The sequence below is a fragment of the Ambystoma mexicanum genome, chromosome 2p (genome assembly GCF_040938575.1).
Source record: "Ambystoma mexicanum isolate Mex_15411 chromosome 2p, UKY_AmexF1_1, whole genome shotgun sequence".
In the NCBI taxonomy this organism is placed as follows: Eukaryota; Metazoa; Chordata; class Amphibia; order Caudata; family Ambystomatidae; genus Ambystoma; species Ambystoma mexicanum.
This window is the reverse complement of record NC_090923.1, coordinates 231253480-231265834: the sequence shown is the minus strand read 5'-3', so window position 1 is coordinate 231265834 and position 12355 is coordinate 231253480.

The window sequence follows — 12355 nt, the reverse complement described above, 5'->3', positions numbered from 1 at the left end:
CAGAGTGAGTATTTGGGCTGATCACAATCGCTACAGGATTTCATGGATAAATGTTTGCAGCGGCAGCAAGTTACTAAAGCCCAAGGTTAATGTGGTAAGCAACGTTAATGGTGGACATTTGGAATTATAATGCCAAGCACAGGGAATAATACATATAATAGAGCAGAGGTTTCCGCCACCTTTTTAATGATTTCAATCCATCCTTAAACGAGCTAGACATAATATGCATACAAGAATCCTGGCTAAAAATAGCCCCATTTAAGGAAGGATTCACCGTGCTATGCAATCCCGCCAAGGAAGCTCGCTTGGAAGACCATCTGCAGGTCTTTTAACACAAATCAAAAACGGGTCAGGAATAAAAGTGATTGAATCTATGAACATTAACCCGTACATACAGGCAACAGTCATACAATTTCAGCTGGAAGCTCCAAAAGTCAAGCAAACAATGTTAATATTGAATGTCTACTGGAATCCCTTAACCATCGAAGGTGAATGCTTCATAGACCAAATAATGGAATGTTCGGATGAAAAAATAGAAGCATACAAAGAACTAAATATCATCATCTGTGGCGACCTCAACGCAGATTGCTTCGAGGAAAATAAAGTAACTCAAAGTGACACAAATCAAAAAAACTATCAAAAACGTAAACGTGGGAAAGTATGGAATGAAGAAATGGAAGCAAGGAGATTACACAGATTAAATGGTAATACGAAGGGAGATATACCGCCAGAAAAGACCTGGTCAAATGGCAACGTGAGCAATACACTTGATTACATGTTTGTGTGCGAACGATTATTAGTGAAAACTCAAAGTTTCAGGATATCACCTTCAAACTACAGCGATCATGAACCAATTATCGCTGAATGTTCACATTGGGAAACTCGAATAAAGCAAATATGGGATGTAAAAATAGAGCTAGAACATGGCCTAAATCGCTTAAGGTTGAAAAAAAGTGACTTTGATACTGTACTAGAAAATCTAGAAAAGTGGCAATCTAAAGAAAAAATGCCTGTAGAATACGACACATCATTACAGATATTTAGACAAAGCTCTGGAAAATACACAAAATCAAGAGCCAAAAAATTACATATATATGATCCAGTAGTAGTGATACAAAAGAGACACTAAGAAAAGATCTACGTGCATTAAAAAATGGAAAGAACAAAGGTACGAAAGAAATGTTTCAAAAAAGAAAACAAAAGTACAAAAACTGGCAGAAAGCCCATAAATCACAATTGTTACAACAAGATGCAGAAGTCATGCAGAAAGCAATATCCAACGCAAATAGCAGGACATTATGGGACCTGCTAAATGACAAACAATCATCAGCAGCGCTCACAAATCCAATATCAGAAAATGTTTGGATAGAGACCTTGCAAAATTGTTCAATGAGATAGAAACATTGGATATGGAAAATAACACTAAAGAAGAAAAAACATGTCCCTGGGAAATTCAGTTCGATAAGGAGGAGATAAAGTCCCTAATTCTGAGAGCAAGCTCTTCAAGAGCCCCAGGGCCTGATGGCCTATCGAACGCAGTGTTAAAAGAAGACCCAGAAAAATGGGCAATTTTCTGCGAAAGACTTTTTAAGAGAATTGTGAAGCAGGGTCAAATACCAAAATCATGGAAGTCGGCCATCATCGTCCCAATTTTCAAAAAAGGTAACAGGATGGACCCTAAAAACTATCGGACAATTGCCCTACTAGATTGTGTTGGGAAAATCTTTGCCACTCTCTTGCTAAAACAATTGAAAACGTGGATCAAGGATTCAAATACATATGACAAAAGACAATCAGGCTTTGTTGAAAATGTGGGGTGTAATTTAAATCTCCTGATTCTTGGATTGATGAAAAGAAGAGCCTAAACAAACAAACAAAAACTGTATATAGCCAGCATTGATTTACGGCAAGCATTTGATAGCGTGAAAAGAAGCCGTCTTTGGGGAAAACTGGGCTCTAAAGGTTGCCCTACAGATCTCTTGAAAGCCATCAAAGAACTGTACGCCAAAACCTCAATAAGAGTTAAATTAGATCAAAGCGGTAATCTAACCAAGGATATAAAAACAACAAAAGGCCTTAAACAAGGATGCCCGTTAGCAGCTACTTTATTCTGCTTTTATATCGAAGACTTGCAATACTGCCTCGGAAACAGTAGGACTTTTCCACCTAGACTAAACTGCAGACCGGTCAACCATCTGCTTTATGCAGACGACCTGATAATTTTAGATCACACACAAATTGGTCTACAAAGAGCTTTAAATCAGGTTGAAAAATATATAGAAAACAATGATCTAGAAATAAATGCAGATAAAACCAAAATATTAATATTCGGTGATAAAAGATGGAAAAAGACTAAAAATGAAGAATGGAAAGTTAACGAAACCTGGATAAAATCATGTGATGAAATTAGATATCTGGGAATACAAGTAAGTGGAATAAAAAATGAAGAGCCCTTGAAAAGGATGCTAAAGGTAAAAACAAAACAGCTAACAGCCCAAGCTAACATCATCAATAAAAGATATGGTAAATTTTCCCTTCGACCAGTGATAACATTCTACAGGCTTAAAGTAATTCCAACGTTGATATACGGAGCAGAAACTTGTATGAATATCCCAGAGAAGTTTTGGACCACTTTAGAAGGTCTGTTTTGGAAAAACATCTTACCGATACCGAAAGCAACTCCAATGACGGTAATTCGGCACAAACTGGGCTTAACATTGCTATATATACACATCCGCTACAATAAAAAGATGTTGTATAGAAAAACAATGAGTAACCTGATGCCTCCCCAATTTGAAATATTTGGTAAATTCAATAACTACGAAGAAAAAGTAGTAGAAGACTGGAAAAGAGAAAATGAACAAACTCTGACAGAATTTGCCCTCAAAACCCAAACATTAGCAGAAAATCCAACAGCTGTAAAAAGAGCGCTTTGGGCTGAGGACTGGTCGAACACTGAAATGGAAAGAGCTCTGTCAAAAACCCATACACTCCTGAAATCCAATTGTGGGGTGATGACTATCATACCAGACTATTTGAGAAAGTTTCTAAATCCCAAACAAAGAGATCTGTTATTACGCTTCAGATTGAATACCTTGCAAAACAAAACAACAAAGGCAAGATATACTAAAGAAAAAATATGCACAAAGTGCAGATTGTGCAAAAGAAGTGAAGAATCATTAAATCACTTAGTGTTATTCTGCACAGAACTGAGAGGCCTGCGAAATTTGTACCTAACTAGTAATATCACTGACTTATGTGGCCTAGATGCGGAGAAATGGTGGAGTATAATTTATGCTTGCCAATCTCCAAAAATAAATTTTGCAACGGTCAAATTTCTAGAAAACACCCTTAAAAGGCTAGACCATATCGATGAAGGAAACGCATCGTAAATCGTGAATTGAATGGTCAAAAGGACGTGTTGTGTTGTGTTGATGTTCATTTTTTTATTGTGAATCATTAATCCAATTTTATCTTTACTTTTCTGAAAAACAAAACTTATTTTAAGTAGCCAACTTGAATGTGAACGGTTTTTTAGATTTAGTTTAGCCTACTCTGGACTTTCTAGTTTTTTTCGACTTTTGACCGCTGCTTTGTACTTGTTCGATGTTGATTTTGTTATGACAGATCTCTTTGCGAAATGAAATGCTTTACTGATTGTGAAAGGTTTGTAATAAACCAAATACACTTAATAATAAAAAATAAAAAAAATAATAGAGCATTATTGCTCTCCTTAAAAATAATCAGCTGCCTGTTATGGAAAAAAAGACCGATCTCAGTGAGATTAAAGAAAGGTAGGCCCATTGTACATAAAATTGCCAGTTTTCTACACCCGGCCATTTCTTCCCAGTTGTCTGAAACAGCTGGGTGGAAGTGGGTCAGCTTAGCATTTGCAGTCCATGTTTTCCTCAGTGGTGATTGAATGCCTGCAAGTCCCTTCCCCAAGTTTGGGAGCAGTCCCGAGGAACTGCCCCACAGCTACAGGACTCTGACACCTGCAATGCCCCCTGAACAATCTGCCTGCTTTTAGATCAGCTAATAATTCATGTAAAACTGGGCATGTTTTTGTGCTTGTCTGCTTACTCGATAGTACCAGATGGGCATGTGGAGCTAGAAGAGAAATGGGGCGGGGCTGCATTAGCATGGAGGACACCCCCATGCTAATGCAGTCCCTCTTGATCATCTTCAGCTCAGCACTATCAGAAATGCCATAGGGGCAGTACAGGCATTCTGGTGGGAGCCTACAGCACCCCCTGGCATTTGGCACTATGTCATTATCTGTGTAATCCTTTAGAAGTATATCACAATTTCCATATTGTGTAAGAATCCCATTATTAGGATATTATAATCCTCTAGTAGTGATATCAATTATTATTTACTGTAAAGAACTGAAGCTCTTGGGAGTCGGTGCAGCATTTTGTGACCCATCATTTAATCAATCTGAGGAAAAGTCCATGGGAGCACAAACTTATAGACAGCTGCACTTTCCAAAATGAAAAGGCATTAGTGTTATTCACTATAACATTTTCTTAATTTCAAACCACCAATTGACTACATTATTATTGTGGTATAATATAAAATAACGTACCACCATCACAAATGTTAACATTTAAAAACAATAGAGGTCGCCTAGACATAAGCTTTAAATGGCACATAATGACATATGTCTCAGGAACGTATTATCCCTGAGAAGCACAATGGGCTGAGGATACATTATTCGTTATGATTTTATTGACGCCCAAAGGAGAACATTCAGTGGCCCCTATCCAATCAGAATTCAAGACCATGGTCAAAGGTATAGTTTAGCCCTGTCTCGCATTCTGAATTGACTCTCGACAAAGCTTTTTCTCTGTAGTGTTTCTTTCCATGTTTACTCATACCAGTGCAGTGAGTTCTTTGTGATTATGTGTTGGTTCATCGTCCTCTCTTTGCACTGCCCTGATGCTGAAAAGCAAAAGGGGTTTACTGCTGTCCTCATACTTTCGCCGCATTTATGTGCTTCATGCGGGGGTCATCTTGGTGAGGTGTTTTCATTTTATTTTTCCAACTTTTCACACTGTAATGGGGCTGTGTGGTCTGTGCGTGTGGCGCAGCGCGGCGCTCAATGAATGGCAGACACAATGTGTATGCTCCATAGGCCCCACTTCCGTCTGACTAAAAGGCGCGCAGTGGGCCTCTTTATTCTTACATCCGCGTCATGACGTCACACGTCATGTCGCGGTTCACATAACACTACACTCCGCCCAATTTTTTATAACAGACCTTAGGCCTTCAGAACAAGTTATAAACAACAAAAGTGCAAAACTGGATTTAAACAAACATCCAACTCACAAAACCCATTGAATGTCGAGAGACTCACGGTTCCCTCTGAATGGGATCTCTGTCCCCCAAAAGGTCTCATTTTCAGGTCATTATAACTTGTTCTTTGAGTCGCGCTGGAGGTCCTCTCGATTCTCTGGCGGGGTAGCGCCATTCTGTCTCGCTGGCTGGGGCTGGTCCTGGGTGATGTCCGCATTCCCTGGGTGTTGGTTCAGCTCCGGAAGAGAGCATCTGCTGAAGCCACTCCTGTCGAGCACTGTAGGGTTGTCCTATACTCGAGGAGGAATTGAAACAGGGCACGCTTTTAACATGATCCTTGTCCATGCGCTATGCAGAAACACTTGCCATTAGCACGCGGCCACACCTGTGTTATTTTCATGTGATCAATGCGTTTCGCCAAGAACTCTTCTATGACCGCACTCTGGAATGGGGAGCCATTGTCTGAGCATATTTCTTTGGGGAAGCCGTGGGTTACAAAAAAAATTTCCATTACTGGAATGATGTCTTGGAGGGCCAGGGACGGGACAGATTCGACCTCCGGGTACCGGGACCACTGGTTTACCATCACCAGGAAGTGAGAGTCTCGTTGTGTTAATCTGAAATCCATGTGGACGATTTCCCATGGCTGTTCACTTCTGGGCATGCACTGGATGGCTGGATCCCTAATGTGAGGAACGGTGGCTTGGCACCACGTGCAGGCTCCGATAAAGTCTTCCACCTTTGACTCCAATGCTGGGAACCCGACCTTGAGTCTGAGGCGGCTTTTTTGTTTTGCCCGTGCCTTGGTGGCCATGGTGGGCAAGAGCTATCACTCAGTCAGTCAATTCAGTAGGGATAACTATGTGGGGCCCTCACAGTAGCATTCTGTCACCTGTGAAAGTTCACACCGTATTACCACAGTTGCTCCAACCTGTGTTTGGCCCCCTGCGTCTTGGAGCCCAGGTCTTCAAGAGCGGACTTCAATTTTCCTGACTCCATGGCGTTGCGCAGGGATTTGGAAGCACCTATCATTTGCAGAGGCTGCTTTGATTTCCCCAATGTCCATTGAGTTGAGGACGGAACTCTCTATGATGAGCCGTAGGTGCTTTTCAGCTGCCGCAACCTCCTCAGGGAAGACAGTATTTGACAGTTTGGGGTGTCGAGACAAATAATCTGAGGCATTGTTTTGTCTTGGTCTGTATTTCAGGTCAGCAAAAAACAGGAGTGATAGGGGATACCAGGTCTTTCTCTTTTCTCTGATCTAACCTGGAGAGAACCGATATATTTGCTTAAACATAAAAGATCATAGAACAAATGTTTCTGTGGGTGAGCTCATACACACGTCTATACGACCATTATCTCACCAATATAAACCATAGTGTCCAAAGGCACAAACTTGTGATGTGAAACAATTAAATTCACTTCACTGCACAAATAGGAATATAAACATTTTTATTAAGTTGTAGAAAAAACACATCAAGTTAATTTGACCGACTTTTTCTAAAAATCATCAATAGTGCCGACATAAATGCACTTCTAAAAAAGTAAAAAAGAGAGTTGACCTATCTAATTAAACACAATATTCTCATACTCTCCTAGAAAACATTCTCCAGACATACCTCTTTCACACTCAATCAGACAACCTTACATCACACTTGTTTCATCCATGCGTAACATCTGAATCTAGAATATGAAACAACACTCTAAAATACAATCAATGATCCTTACAATTAGGAACCAAAGATCATCACAGCAAAGCGACAAACAAATAATTAGTATAATCAGAACAACGCAATACACTGTGATTTCTAATACAACCTACAACGGCATCAAATTCCCCAACACTATTTCAGGTCTACATTGTATTCCTGGAGTGCGAGCAGCAACTTTTCTATGTGTGGAAGAGGGTTTGCTGACCCACCCGCCATGATGGGAAGATGGGGTTTGTGATCGGTGACCACCTTCACCGGTCTCCCATGAATGTATATGTGGAAATGGCGACATCCCCACAGTACTGCCAGGGCTTTGCGCTCTATTTGTGAGTATCTTTGCTCCGTAGGCGAGAGTGCTCGACTGGCATATGACACGGTGCACAGTGTGACGTCTTTATTGGCCTGGGTGAGGATGGCTCCAAGTCCAAACGTGCTTGCGTCCAAAATGATTTCTGTGCTCTTCTGGGGGTCAAAGAACTACAGTATGCATTTGTCAGATAATGCTTACTTGATATTGTCGAATGTTGTTTGTTCTAGGGCTGACCATCTCCAGGCTGTTGACTGCTTGGTGAGATTCCTCAGGGGTTCTGACACAGTCGCTAAGTTCTCTATGAAGCCACAATAAGCGACCATGCCCAGGAACCGTCTCACCTCAGATACGGTTTCAGGTGGTTTGGCCTCTTGAATGTCTTTGACTTTTGCTGGGTCAGCAGATATTCCTCCCGCTTGAAAAATTTAATTTGCAATTCTCATGGTGGAGGGTTAGGCCCAGGAACTGGATCCTTGGCAGAACTATCTCTAGCCTTTCCAGGTGTTTGCTTTCCGATCTGGCATGTATTAGAATGTCATCACTTACATTCAGGGTACCCAATAGTCCAGCTAGAGCGCCACGTACGGCATTCTGAAACACCTCTGCAGCGGATGAGATGCCAAAGTTCAGCCGTTTGTACCTGTAGAGGCCAACCTGGGTGGTGAAAGTCGTGATGTACCGACTGTCCTGGTGGAGTAGGAGCTGGTGGTAGCCAGACCGGAGGTCAAGCTTGGAGAATACGGTTGCGCCTTCCAGCGCTGCGATAATGTTATCTAAAGTGGGCATCAGGTGTCTTTCCCTTCTGATTGCCTTGTTGGGCAGCTGCATGTCCACGCAAATAAAGACTTTGGTTGTTTGGGCTTGTGGACCACGACTCACTCAATGATGTCGAGGTCGACGAGGTCTTAGATCTCTTTTTCTACCTTCTTGCGGAGGTGGAAGGGCATTCTCCTGTGTTTCAGAGCCACCAGCTGGACTGTATCATCGATGTGGAGCCAGATTTGTTTTCCCTCAATCTGCCCTATTCCAGTGAATTTATCCGGGAACCTTTGCAGTAGTAACTAGACATCTTCAACAAACACTCCATGGGCGAAATGAACGAGACCCAGGGCTTCAGCTGCTGCACAGCCAAGTAGTGTTTGTGCTGCTACTTTTGTGATGTAGAACCTGGCTCGTATGGATACGCTGTGATGCTGGACAGCGGTGATGAATGCGCCTGCCCGTGGTAGCGGAGTCTTGCCTCCAAAGGAGAAGATACGCACTCTTGAAGTGCAGGAGGACATGCTAATGTCTGGTATTGTTCGTCGGCCATTATGTTCACAGAGTCTCCTGTGTCGAAGAGTACGTGAACTGGGGTATTCAGGATGGTCACTGCATATCGGGGTTGGCGTTTTCCACGCCCGCCAACAGTGAGCACTGCTGACACCAAGAAAACATTTTTTCTTCATCTCCCAAGCTCACACCGGGAGGTTCCCCTTGTGGCTCAGTGGAGATGGTGTTGGCGGATTGGCTCGCATTCTCTTGCAGGAAACTTCTGGGGCCTTCCTTTCCCCTTGGTACACTAGTTGGGGCTGAGGCTTTGCACACTCAGGCAAAGTGATTTGGGATGCCACACCTTGTCCAGGTGTACCCTTTTGCTGGGCAGTCTTTCTCATGTGGAAGATCATACCCACACTACGGGCAGGGGGCTGCAGTGGTGGTGGTTCGTGGTTTCTTCTGTCGCCATGCAATTCTTGTCGCTTGGGTCCTTGGAGTTTGTCATCGGGCATCTTACTTTTGTATAACGCCTCCCTGAGTGGTGTGGTTGGCAGAAAATGGGGTGGCAGCGCACAAGCACTCTCCTGTGAGAGCCGCGCTGGTTTCCAGGGTGACCGGGCCTTCCCCTCACTGATTGTGGGGCTGGAGAAAATATAACCCCTTAGACTGTCAAAAAATTCTGACGAGGGCCAGTTATAGTCAGTGCAAGGCCGTATGTAGGGGAGGATCCCTTACCGGTCTGCCGGAGCACGATGAGGCTCCATCGCAGGCTGAGGGACAGCATGCCAGGTGGACCGGGGGCTTAGATACAACAGACTGCCCGATTAGCAGGCGCACGCACTGGGTTTTTGATCCTCGCCCACTCTCTTCTCCCCCCACTCAATCTGGCCCCTACTCAATCTGGCTTTGGCTCTCTCCAATCTTCCATCCTCATTCTTCTCGATCTCTCAGCTGCCTTTGACATTGTCGATCATCCTCTACTCCTCAACACCATCTTATCTTTTGGCTTCAGAGACTCAGTCCTCAATTGGCTCATCTCCTACCTTTCCTACCGCACCTTTTCAGTCTCCTGGGGAGGTAGCACCTCCCCTACCTTTCCTCTGAACGACGGCGTCCCCCATGGTTCTGTCCTTAGTCCCTTTCTCTTCTCACTCTACACTTCCTTCCTAGCTCTGATCATCTCCTCCTTTGGTATAGCTCACCAGTTCTATGCAGACGATACCCAGCTCTTCCTTTCCTTTTCTTCACTCTCCCCCGACATCCTTCTCAAGCTCTCTTCTTGTCTTTCCGCTGTCAAATCTTGGATGTCCTCTCACTTCCTTACTCTAAATGCCGATAAAACTGAAGTCCTTTTCTTCCCAGATAACACTCTCCACCCCCGTCCCCTGCTCCTTACATTCTCTTTTCCTCTTCCCAACTCCCAATTTCTCCCCACGTCCGCAATCTTGGCCTTCACATCAACTCCAACCTTTCCCTCTCCCACCACATCTCCCTCACTGCCCGCTCTTGCCGCATCCACCTCTATAACATTCGCAAAGTCCGCCCCTTTCTTACCTCCCATGCTATTAAACTAATTTCCTCCCTCATCTTCTCTAGACTCTTCTACTGCTCCTCTCTTTTCTTCGGTCTCCCCTCCACTCATCTATCCCCTCTAAAATCCATCTACCACTCTGCTATCTGCTTGCTCTGTCTTCACTCTCCTCACGATCACATCTCCTCTTCTCTCTCCTCTCTTTACTGGCTCTCCTTTCACTCCCATCTCAAATTCAACTTCCTCTGCCTTGTCTTTCAATCCCTCTATGGTCTCGCCCCTCCTTACCTTTCCTCTCTCCTCACTTTCCATACTCCCCCCTCGTCCACTTCGATCTGCTGATCTCTTCCTTCTCACCTCTCCTCCCCTGCCCTGTGGCCCATCCCGCCTCAGATCTTTTCAACTTCTTGCCCCTTTCCACTGGAACCGTCTCCCCCTCCCCATCCATTCCATCTCCTCCTATTCCTCCTTCCGCACGTCTCTCAAATCTTACCTCCTCCAATCACCATCATAACACATGTGCTATCTCTTTCACAATGGTCCTACATCCCTACCGACAGTTTTACTACCCCTCCCACCACGACCCCATTCCAGTCATGTAATACCATATTGTTCATGTAAATTGTTCTAATTACTGTTTTCCGATACTGGATTCATTGTTGTTAATGCTTGTCATGTATTCTTTTTGTCCTTATGTAAAGCACTTTGGAGTAAAGCGCTATATAAACCCTAATAAAATACAAATACAATGTAATGGGGCCATGTGGTCTGTGCGCGTGGTGCAGCGCGGCACGCATTGAATGACAGACACGATGTGTATGCTTCACAGGCCCTGCTTCCATCTGACTAAAGGGCACAAAGTGGGCCTCTTTATTCTTACATCCGCATCATGATGTCATACGTCATGTCGTGGTTCACATAATACTACACACACTGGTCCCATTGTGTTCAATGGCATGTTCTTATGTTAGAAATGTTTGCAAAGTGCTACATCTGCCCAACGGCCTCCTGGCTCTGTGAGAGAATGCAAGTGAGTTCAAATGGAGTGTTCAGAAGATCCATATCTTCAACTGTTTTCTAAAGAGCAAGTGATTTTGAACCGTCCTAAGATGTGGAGGGAGCTTATAACATAGCAAGTGTACCAAGTGAGAGAACGCTTGCACCCTGACCAAGCTTCATAAATCTAAGGAACCAGCATAGGTTTCTCTGAAGATGACATTAGAGGTCGAGTGGGTTGTTAGCTTAGTAGCTGTCAGATGAGGAAAGCGGTTCTATTGCCCTAAGATGTTTGGTGAGCAATAAACAGGACTTTGACTTGCACCTGGTTGTTGACCGAGCATGGGCAAGGCTCTGATTGCAGGTATGTGTTTGTTAAAAGCAGTGTTGGTGAGCAGTTGGTCAGATGTGGTTTGTAAGCACTGTAGTTTTTTCACAAGATACTGAGAAGAACCCATCCCAGATAGATTGCATTTTTATAATCTATACGCGAGAGGACCGGGGACAGTATTGCATGGACCCTGCTGTTCCAGGTGTGGGTGGTAGAATCCTACTTTCACCACCTGGTTGATCTGTGGGTTAACTAAGAGGTCCTCATCAATTATCACTCCCTGGCTGTTTACTGGGAGCAATTATTAGGATGTCTGTTTTTTATGGATTTAGCAGAGATGTACTTAAATAGTATAGGGGATAAACCTAAATCCTGGGGGACACCGCAAAACTCATTTGCATTGGGTGAAAGAATAAGAAAGAAAATGCCAAAACTTGTCATTTAGCCCCACTGTGTTAATATCTATGACGCTTGCGGCTGCAAAGCTAGATGTTATAGTCCCAGAGTCCGTCTTATTTGCACTGCAATAAAATTACAGGGCAATGGTGTATTTTACAGTGGAGAACGTTTCAGTGTTTTAGGGACAAAATGGTGTCCCCTTGTACACATCTGTTGGTTGCCCCATCCCTCACCCTCAAGGACGTTGTCTATAGTTGCATTATTGTAGCATTGGCATTCCCTCTGTCCAATATAACTTAATTTAATAGGGGATATACATTCTCACCAGCCAGTCAATGATCCAGATTAACAGGATTATTTTCCTTTCCTGCTGCTGCCAGTAACTGGATTTGCTTGGGCTGGCAAGGGCTCTTCAAAACAAGAGAATGAGTGGAACTCTTTGCTGTGCCCTGTTATGTTATTGAGCATAGCCCAACTCCTTTGATGTTCATCTTGGCGCTTCAGGATCTTCATGAGGAAGA